This window comes from Dasypus novemcinctus, chromosome 2 (assembly GCF_030445035.2).
Source record: "Dasypus novemcinctus isolate mDasNov1 chromosome 2, mDasNov1.1.hap2, whole genome shotgun sequence".
Lineage (NCBI taxonomy): Eukaryota > Metazoa > Chordata > Mammalia > Cingulata > Dasypodidae > Dasypus > Dasypus novemcinctus.
In genome coordinates, this window is record NC_080674.1 from 63,029,424 (window position 1) to 63,037,561 (window position 8,138).

An 8,138-nucleotide genomic window follows, 5' to 3' on the forward strand; every position below is an offset into this window, starting at 1 on the left:
ACACAGAGAGACAATAAGAGAGACAGAGCTGACAGGGACCTGAGGTGGCGCAAGAGAATGATCACCTCTCTCCCACTCCGGAAGGTCCCAGGAGCTGCCTAATGAGAAGACAAGCAGACACAGAAGAACACACAGACAACTGGGGGGGGGGGGGCTATAAATAAAATAATTTTTATTTTTTTACTTTAATCCAGAAAGTACTTAGATGACATCGTTGGGTATTTTCTCCAATAAATAGAAACATTTTATAATTCAAATCTTACTTAATGTTTAAATTAACACTGCAATCTGTCACTTGTTTGATGCATAACATCTGCCCCTCAGAGATGACAAGATTGATTTGAATCTTAATGAGAACAGAATTTCTCTGCACCATAATATGTGTACTCTGTGCCCACATCAGGATACAAGTGCAAATCTGTATACAGAGATGCAGCATTTGTAACTTAGAACCAAATTTTGACTTTAAATAGCTAATTCATAAATTAACATCCATTTGAGAGTATGGTGGCAGGTTGCTGACCCTTCCTGACTCCTTGAATTCAATAACTGTATTGAGAAAATATATTAGTTAATACTATGGCTTACTATCCAATATCCATTCCTCCCTTCTTCCATACTCATAGAATCTTTATTTTATTCTGGTTGGCAATAGGCCCAGGCTCAAACAGTAAATCAATACTGGCACACATATTCATGACAATTGTGTTCTATTTTGCCAGAGACTAAATATTCCCATCTACCTTTGCAGCTAGAAATGGCCACATGACCCAGTTATGGTCAAAGAGGTGTAAGGGAAAGTCTGCCAAGGAGGTGAGGGAAGGCAGGGAATGCCTAAGAAGGCTTTACTTTCCTGAAAAAATGGACAGATGCAGCTGGCACTATCCTTCCTTTTTTTCTTTTAATGGAGATGTCATGTGTGGAGCTGCAGTAGCTATTTCAAGCTCATGAGGCAACAAGCAAGGGATGAAAAGTCATCACATTGAAGCTAACATAGCAAAAGGTGAGATCGGTTCCTAAGAGCAGAAGGGCAGGATTAAATTAGTGGTCTCAAGATTACAAAAGGCCTGGCACTGTTATTTAGGCAGCAAAATAGGAAACTGATTAAACTGACTAGTGGGAATTCCAAGGTATAATGAGAGCCCAGGTAAGACTAGTATTAACTTAGGGCAGATCCATACTCTCACATACAGTTGGTAACAGTGTAAATTGGGATTACTTTTTGGAGAACAATTTTGCATTATCTATCAACATTTACATGCACAGAACCCCACTACTGGGAAAATATCTGACAGTAAAACACAAGTAAAAAACACCTTATATATACAAGGTTATTTTTTTGCACCATTTTTTTCTTTTGAAATAGTGAAAAATAAGAAGCAACCTAAATATAAAATTGGGAAAATAAATTAGAGTATGTATATTCATAAAATACTATGCAGCTGTTCAAGGAAGATATACATAAAATAACCTGGAAAGATGCCCAGAAGATACTCAGGAGAAAAAGAGCAATATGTATAGTGTGAACCCACTCCTGTAAAAAAAAAAAAATTAAAACATAAATTTAAAGTGCTACTTGAGTATGCATATAAAAGAGTCTGAAAGAGGAAAGCCAAACTGACAAAAATGGATCTAATTATAATGTTGTCATGCTTTTCTAACAATTGTTGGCACAGCAATATTAACTGAAGCAGACAGTGGGAGTAACTCAAGGATGAGTTTCAGCATGGATGACTAGGGGATAGAAATCTATGGATTCAAAATAGCTCCAAAATAACTAATTTTCCACACAAGTTTTGGTAGGAAAAGCAAGTGAATGCCAAAGAAGCATAATAGAAAGGCAAAGAAAAGAAGAATCAAGAGACTCAGCATCGTTATCAGGGTAAAGAATAGATTCTGGAAGTGCAAAGTAGTTAGATTATTGGAAAATAAGGAAATGGTGTTTAGGAAAAAGAGAAGAAGCTCTGAGTTTAATTCCCTTGAGATGAAACAGTCTTAACAATGGAAAAGTCCATGGAGAGACCATGCCTGTGATTGGCCTGCGGGACAAACTGAGTTATGATTTCTCAGTCCTCCTGCAAAAAGGCACCAGAAGAGGCTTTGTAACTCAAGGATAATTCCTCACTTACTCCACTAAGGGCTGTCCAGGGTGTGGATTCCACTGCCACTGGCTTTTCCCCCTGAGTTTCTCTCCTTCACTGCAAGACAATAAGTTCTTGAAATTCTTCCCCCGGTAGAAGGAAGAACAAGCATGCAGTTTCACTTGAGGGTTTTTAAGGGAATTTACTGCTAAAAATTTCAAAAGATAACAGAATAAATGCTACTGATCATTGCTAAGTCAATAGAATGAGCCTATTCTACCTTTAAAATAGTTTTGTTACACATACTAACACATCTCTTGTAGACTTTGTCTTATGAATTCCACTAAACACCAACCCTTCCATCTTTTTAACACAGATCAAGTCTCTAAATTGCCCTTCATGCTGTCTTTTCTCTAACTTTAGATTCTTTGGTTTGAGTCTTAACAACAACATTAAGGATAAGAATTAGCTTGTAGATAGACTCATTACATTTCAGAGGAAATCAGACCTGCCCCTCCCACCTCAGGGTCTTCTTGCTTCACTCCAAACCATTTCCTAACAAAGGTCATTGAAGTTAAAGAAAAGTATTGTGAGTCTCTAACAACAATGTAGAGGTTTTAGAGAATCAAAGCAACGAACTGTATACAAAGTGATTTTGAATTCCATTGACAGCAGTGCTGAGTTGAAGTTCATGCTGTCCCAGTTAAAAGAGATGTTGCTAAGGAATTGTGGTGAAGGGGTGATGGTCTTGATGTGGCACAGAAATAGCCCCTCCTCCACCACTGGTGATTCAGTAAGAGCCCATGAATGGGAATGGCCTCAGATGATGAGGTTTTGAGGGAAGTGGCAACAAAAAGTAGGAACCAAGTTGTGATGGTTAAATTTTATGTGTCAATTTGGCAAGACTATTGAGTCCAGTTGTTTGGTGAAACACTGGCCTGGATATTGCTGTGGAGTATTTTGTAGACGTGATTAGCCTCTATAATCAGCTAGTTTGGAAACCCTCAATAATGTGAATGATTCTCAACCAATTAGTTGGAAACCTTAAGAAAAAAAAAAAAAAACTGAGGTCTCCCAAAAGAGAAGAAATTCAATCTCAAGACCACAAGACCAACTCCTCACTGAGTTTCTAGCCTACTGGCCTGCCCTACAAATTTCAGACTTACCAGTCCCCACAGCCATGTGAACCAATTTCTTAAATAAATCTCTTGATATATATTCATATATCCTCTTGGTTGTTTCTCTGGAGAACAATAATTGATACACAAGTGTGTCTGGCCATCAGTGGGTTTTGTTGCAATACACATTAACCAACCCTAGATAATTTATATAGAAAAATAATTTATTAAAAAATCATTGGTGGCTCACATAATCTCCAGTAGGGCCAGAGAAACTGATTTGGGTGCCACACTGGCAGAAACAATGTTCTCAATCTCACTGCTCAGAATTGGTCCAAGAGAAACAACAGTGCCTCAGTTGCTGGATACTCCATGTTTCTTGCAGTGACCAGACCAATAAGCAGGGCACCATCATTAGAACTGCTGTTGCTACCTCTGGAAACCAGGTTCACTGCTGTCAGCACTGGCCCCACTCAAAGGTTCTTTGTGGGATCTGCTTCTGTAGATCTTGAGTTTCCAATGCCAAGTCTGATGGAGATGGTGGAGACGAGAGCATGTGTCTACAACCTGGATTCAAGGGAGGCTTGGAAAGTGACCATCTACCTTTTTAGCTTGTGTGGTGGAAGCTGGCCAAAAAGTAAAGAAACATCACCACACCATAAGTCAAAGAGAAAGTGTAGAAAGGGTACCCAATGAAGTTAAAATAGAAGGCATTGGTGGCAAACTTGGCCCAGTGGTTAAGGCGTCCATCTACCACATGGGAGGTACGCGGTTCAAACCCTGGGCCTCCTCGACCCATGTGGAGCTGGCCCATGTGCAGTGCCGATGCGTGCATGGAGTGCCCTGCCACGCAGGGGTGTCCCCTGCGTAGGGGAGTCCCATGCACAAGGAGTGCGCCCCATAAGGAGAGCTGCCCAGTGTGAAAGAAAGTGCAGCCTGCACAGGAATGGTGCCACACACACGGAGAGCTAACACAACAAGATGACACAACAAAAAGAGACACAGATTCCTGTGCCGCTGACAACAGAAGCAGACAAAGAAGAACACACAGCAAATAGACACAGAGAACAGACAACCAGGGTGGAAGGGCGGGGGAAGCGGAGAGAAATAAAATAAGTAAATAAATCTTTTTTTAAAAAGGAAAAAAAATCATTAAAAAAAAAAAAGAAAATGGAAGGCATTTGGTCTTCATATTGCATAGTGAAAGAGACGTATAGAGTCATGTTCCAGGGCCCTAGAAGAGGTGAAGGGTTAAGCTGGAAATGGGAAGGGAGAGACAAGGAGCAAAGATTTTTTTTTCTAAGAGTGTTTATTAAATGACATTTTCTGATTAAAGAAAATAAATGTTCATTATAAATAAAAATGCTGAGAATGTGAAAAAATTCAAAGAAGCAAATAGATATGATCAATAATTCTCCAAACTCATTAACTTCTGTTTACATTTAGCTATCTTGTACATCTTCTCCTAGGAATAAATAGACCATACTCTGCCTAATATTTTGAATTGTTTTTTCACAAAATATCTTAAGTTATCATCTTGATGATTATTTAAAATTCCATTCTTTTGGATACACCATCACTTATTTGGCATAACACAGATCTTTTCCCTTAAATTCCTAAATATGAAGTAAATCAGTCAAAAGAGCATAAATATTGATACATATTGTCCTGTTGCTGCAAAAATATTCTATGTTCCCTACCATAAATTACTGAAGATTTCATCTCCCTGAATCTGCACGAATACTAGATATAGTCATTTTTTAAATCTTCATAAGTAAAAAAATTATCCCATTTTTACTTTGTATTTGATTGTAAATAAGGTTTTACATCTTTTACCATATATGTACCTATATGTGTATCTATATTTATTTCCTATTCATGTCTTTTCTCCTTTTTCTTTTGAAGATATATCTTTTTTCCACTGATTTGTAAGATTTCTTTACATAGGGATTTAAATCTTTTGTTAAAAAAGCTTAAAATATGTTTTCAAGTTTTCATTGTTCTTGCAAGTTTTTTCTCATACACAGACATGAAGACATCTGTGTAATCAAATCAATCTTTTTCTTTAATCTTTAATTGCAGGAATAAAGAAAACAACATGTTATCTTGTCTCTCAACCTTCCCCGGATCAGCAAATGGCCCACTGTCCAGTTGCTCCGGCTGAAAACTCGTGTTCAAATTGGTATTTTTTTTCTTTCACCACACACCTCCAGTCCATCAGATCTACCTTTAAACCGTATATCCAGAATCTGGCAGCTTCTCTCCACCTCCACCACTACCATCTGGGTCCCAGCTGCCAATATTTCTCCCCAGGTTATTGCCCAGGAGCTTTCTAACTTATCTCCCTGTTTCCTCCCCGTTCTTACAGTCTGTTCTGAACCTAGCAACAGAATGACCCTTTTAAAATGAAAATCACGTTATGGTACTCCTCTGCTCAAATCTTTCAATGACTTTCCATTTTATTCATAATAAAAGCCAAAGGCTTTACAATGAACTGTGAGACCCTACGGGATCTGACACCAGCTCCTTCCCTACCCCTGATCCATCCCCTAGACCTCATCCCCATCACTCTCCTCCTCTAGCTCTCTGCCCAGCCATACTGACCTCCACACTATTCCTCAAACACACTGAACACATTCCTGCCTCAGGATCTGTACGTAACCTGTCCTAGGAATAGCCCCTCCCAAATACTCCATTCGCCATCTCTGCTCAAGTACTACCTTATCAAAGGTCTTCCCCGATCACCCTACTCCAAACAGTACCTCTCCACCCCTGCCATTATTCTATCCCCCATGCCCTGCCTTATATTTCTCCGTAGCTTTTATCACCATCAGATGCTTGCCTTTGTCATTTGTTTATCTTCCCTCCTCCTAGCAATGAAAGCTTTTCAAGGACAAGGACTATGTTTTGTTTACTGCTGTGTTGTTACTACCTAGAATAGGGCTTGCCACTTAAGAGATACTTAGTAAATATTTGTAATAAATGAAAGGAATTATTTGACTTAGGTCAGGTTCCCTAAAGCAGAAGCCAAGGCAAGAGTAAGTGTGCAAATGCTTTATTAAGTGAGTGGGAAGGAAGAGATGGAAGCAGGTGAGGTCCCAGCCTCAAGCCTAATCCTAAGGGAACTCTAAACTAAATGTTCCAACTCCAAGGTAGTGTCACCCAGAGCACGGGAGCTAAGTTTTTGGACTATATTCATTGGCAACAGGCCACCCAGGGGGATGTAAGTTCATCGGCACTCCTGGCTTTCAGCTCCAGTAGCTCCAGAGAAATCCTCTAAAGAAAGAAACAAGTATCAGCCATTGACAGCAAGGCGCACAGAAGCTGAGGGACGGGCACATGGAAAACTAGTAAAAGGAATCCAAGGGCAACTGGGCAGGGCACCAACAGTGTCCAGTATAATAATGATGAAAGGAGGACGCTGACAGATTTCTAATTTTGTTAGTGGAAAATGTTAGACTAATGAAAGGTAGAATGTAAGTAGGACAGGTAAGACAGAAGGTGCCAGTCTGTACCTTCCTGATGAGTGGGACTTGCTTGAGGGTGAGCCTCCCTCCACATCTTTCCTGGGAAATGGGGGTGGAGCTGGCTGGTAGCTGGGCCACTGGATATTTCTGCTGGGACTCTGCTGGGAAATAAAGAGCCTAGAGGAACCAGCAGAGCATGCTGTGAGCAGCCCTCTTAAATTCTCAGCCACATACTACCAATTAGAGGTCCATTTAATTAGTGACTTGCTGAGGGCCTGGAGTGGCAACCCCTCGTTTGCCAATCAATTATCTTTCCAGTCACCTTTGGCAAACTGACTGCTTCACACTGACTTCAAAATGTAGCTGACTTCAGAGCAGTGATTGTGTTGAATTTATAACGAATACTGAAGGACTGGGCACAGGACAAAGAAGCTGCACGGAGTGGTATGTGGTAACATGCTTTATTGTGTACTTTACTCTAATGTTGGCAATTTGCTCGATGGTTTAATGATTTAATTTTTAAAATTCTTAAACCACCATCTCATTTAAAATTTGAGATTCTCAACTAAAAACCTGGGAATCTGAATCTAATTTTAAGTACCTAACAATGCTTCCTCTATACTGGGATTGTTTCTACTTTATTACTTTATTCAACTGTATAACTAAAGGGTTTTTCAAAATTCATTATCTATACAGAAAAGCAAGATGGTGTCATGAAAAAGAGTATTGAACTAAGACATATGATCTGAATTCTGATACTAACCAGCAGTATAATGGGCAAGTTACTTAACCTCTCCCACAATCAGCTTCTTCATTCATAAAATGATGATAGTAATTTCTTGGTGTTGTAGAAAGTGAACATGAGTTTTAGAAACAGAAGAAATTCTAGGTTCATAGCCATACTTCCCCTTATCTTTTAGTTTCCTAGGCTGCTTAAGCAAACACCTTGCAATGGGAAGGCTTAAACAATGGGAAATTAATGGAGTCTAGTTTTGAGGCCAGGAAAAGGTCCAAATCAAGTTATCAACAAGGTGATTCTTTTTCCCCGAAAATTGTGGCTTTCTGGAGCTGTCTGCTAGCAAACCTCAATCCTGGGCTGTACTGTCACATGGCAATGAACATGTCAGCCAGTCCTGGCCTCTCATTTTTCTTCTGGGTTCAGTTGAATTTCAGCTTCTTACTTCTGTAGCTTTCTCTATCTGAATTGCATTCTGCTTACAAAGTGTTCAAGTTATAGGATTCAGACTCATCCTGGTTGAAGTGGGCCACACCTTAACTGAAGTACCTCATCAAAAGGTCCTACCTACAGTGGTTTCACACCCACACAAATGGATTAAGTTTAAAAACATGTTTTCTAGGGTACATATAACAAGTCTTTTATGACTTAATCTTGGAAGTTGTACCTTTTCACTTCTGCCACACTATTCATTAGAAGCAAGCCACGAAGTGTAATCCATTTTTAAGGGAAAATG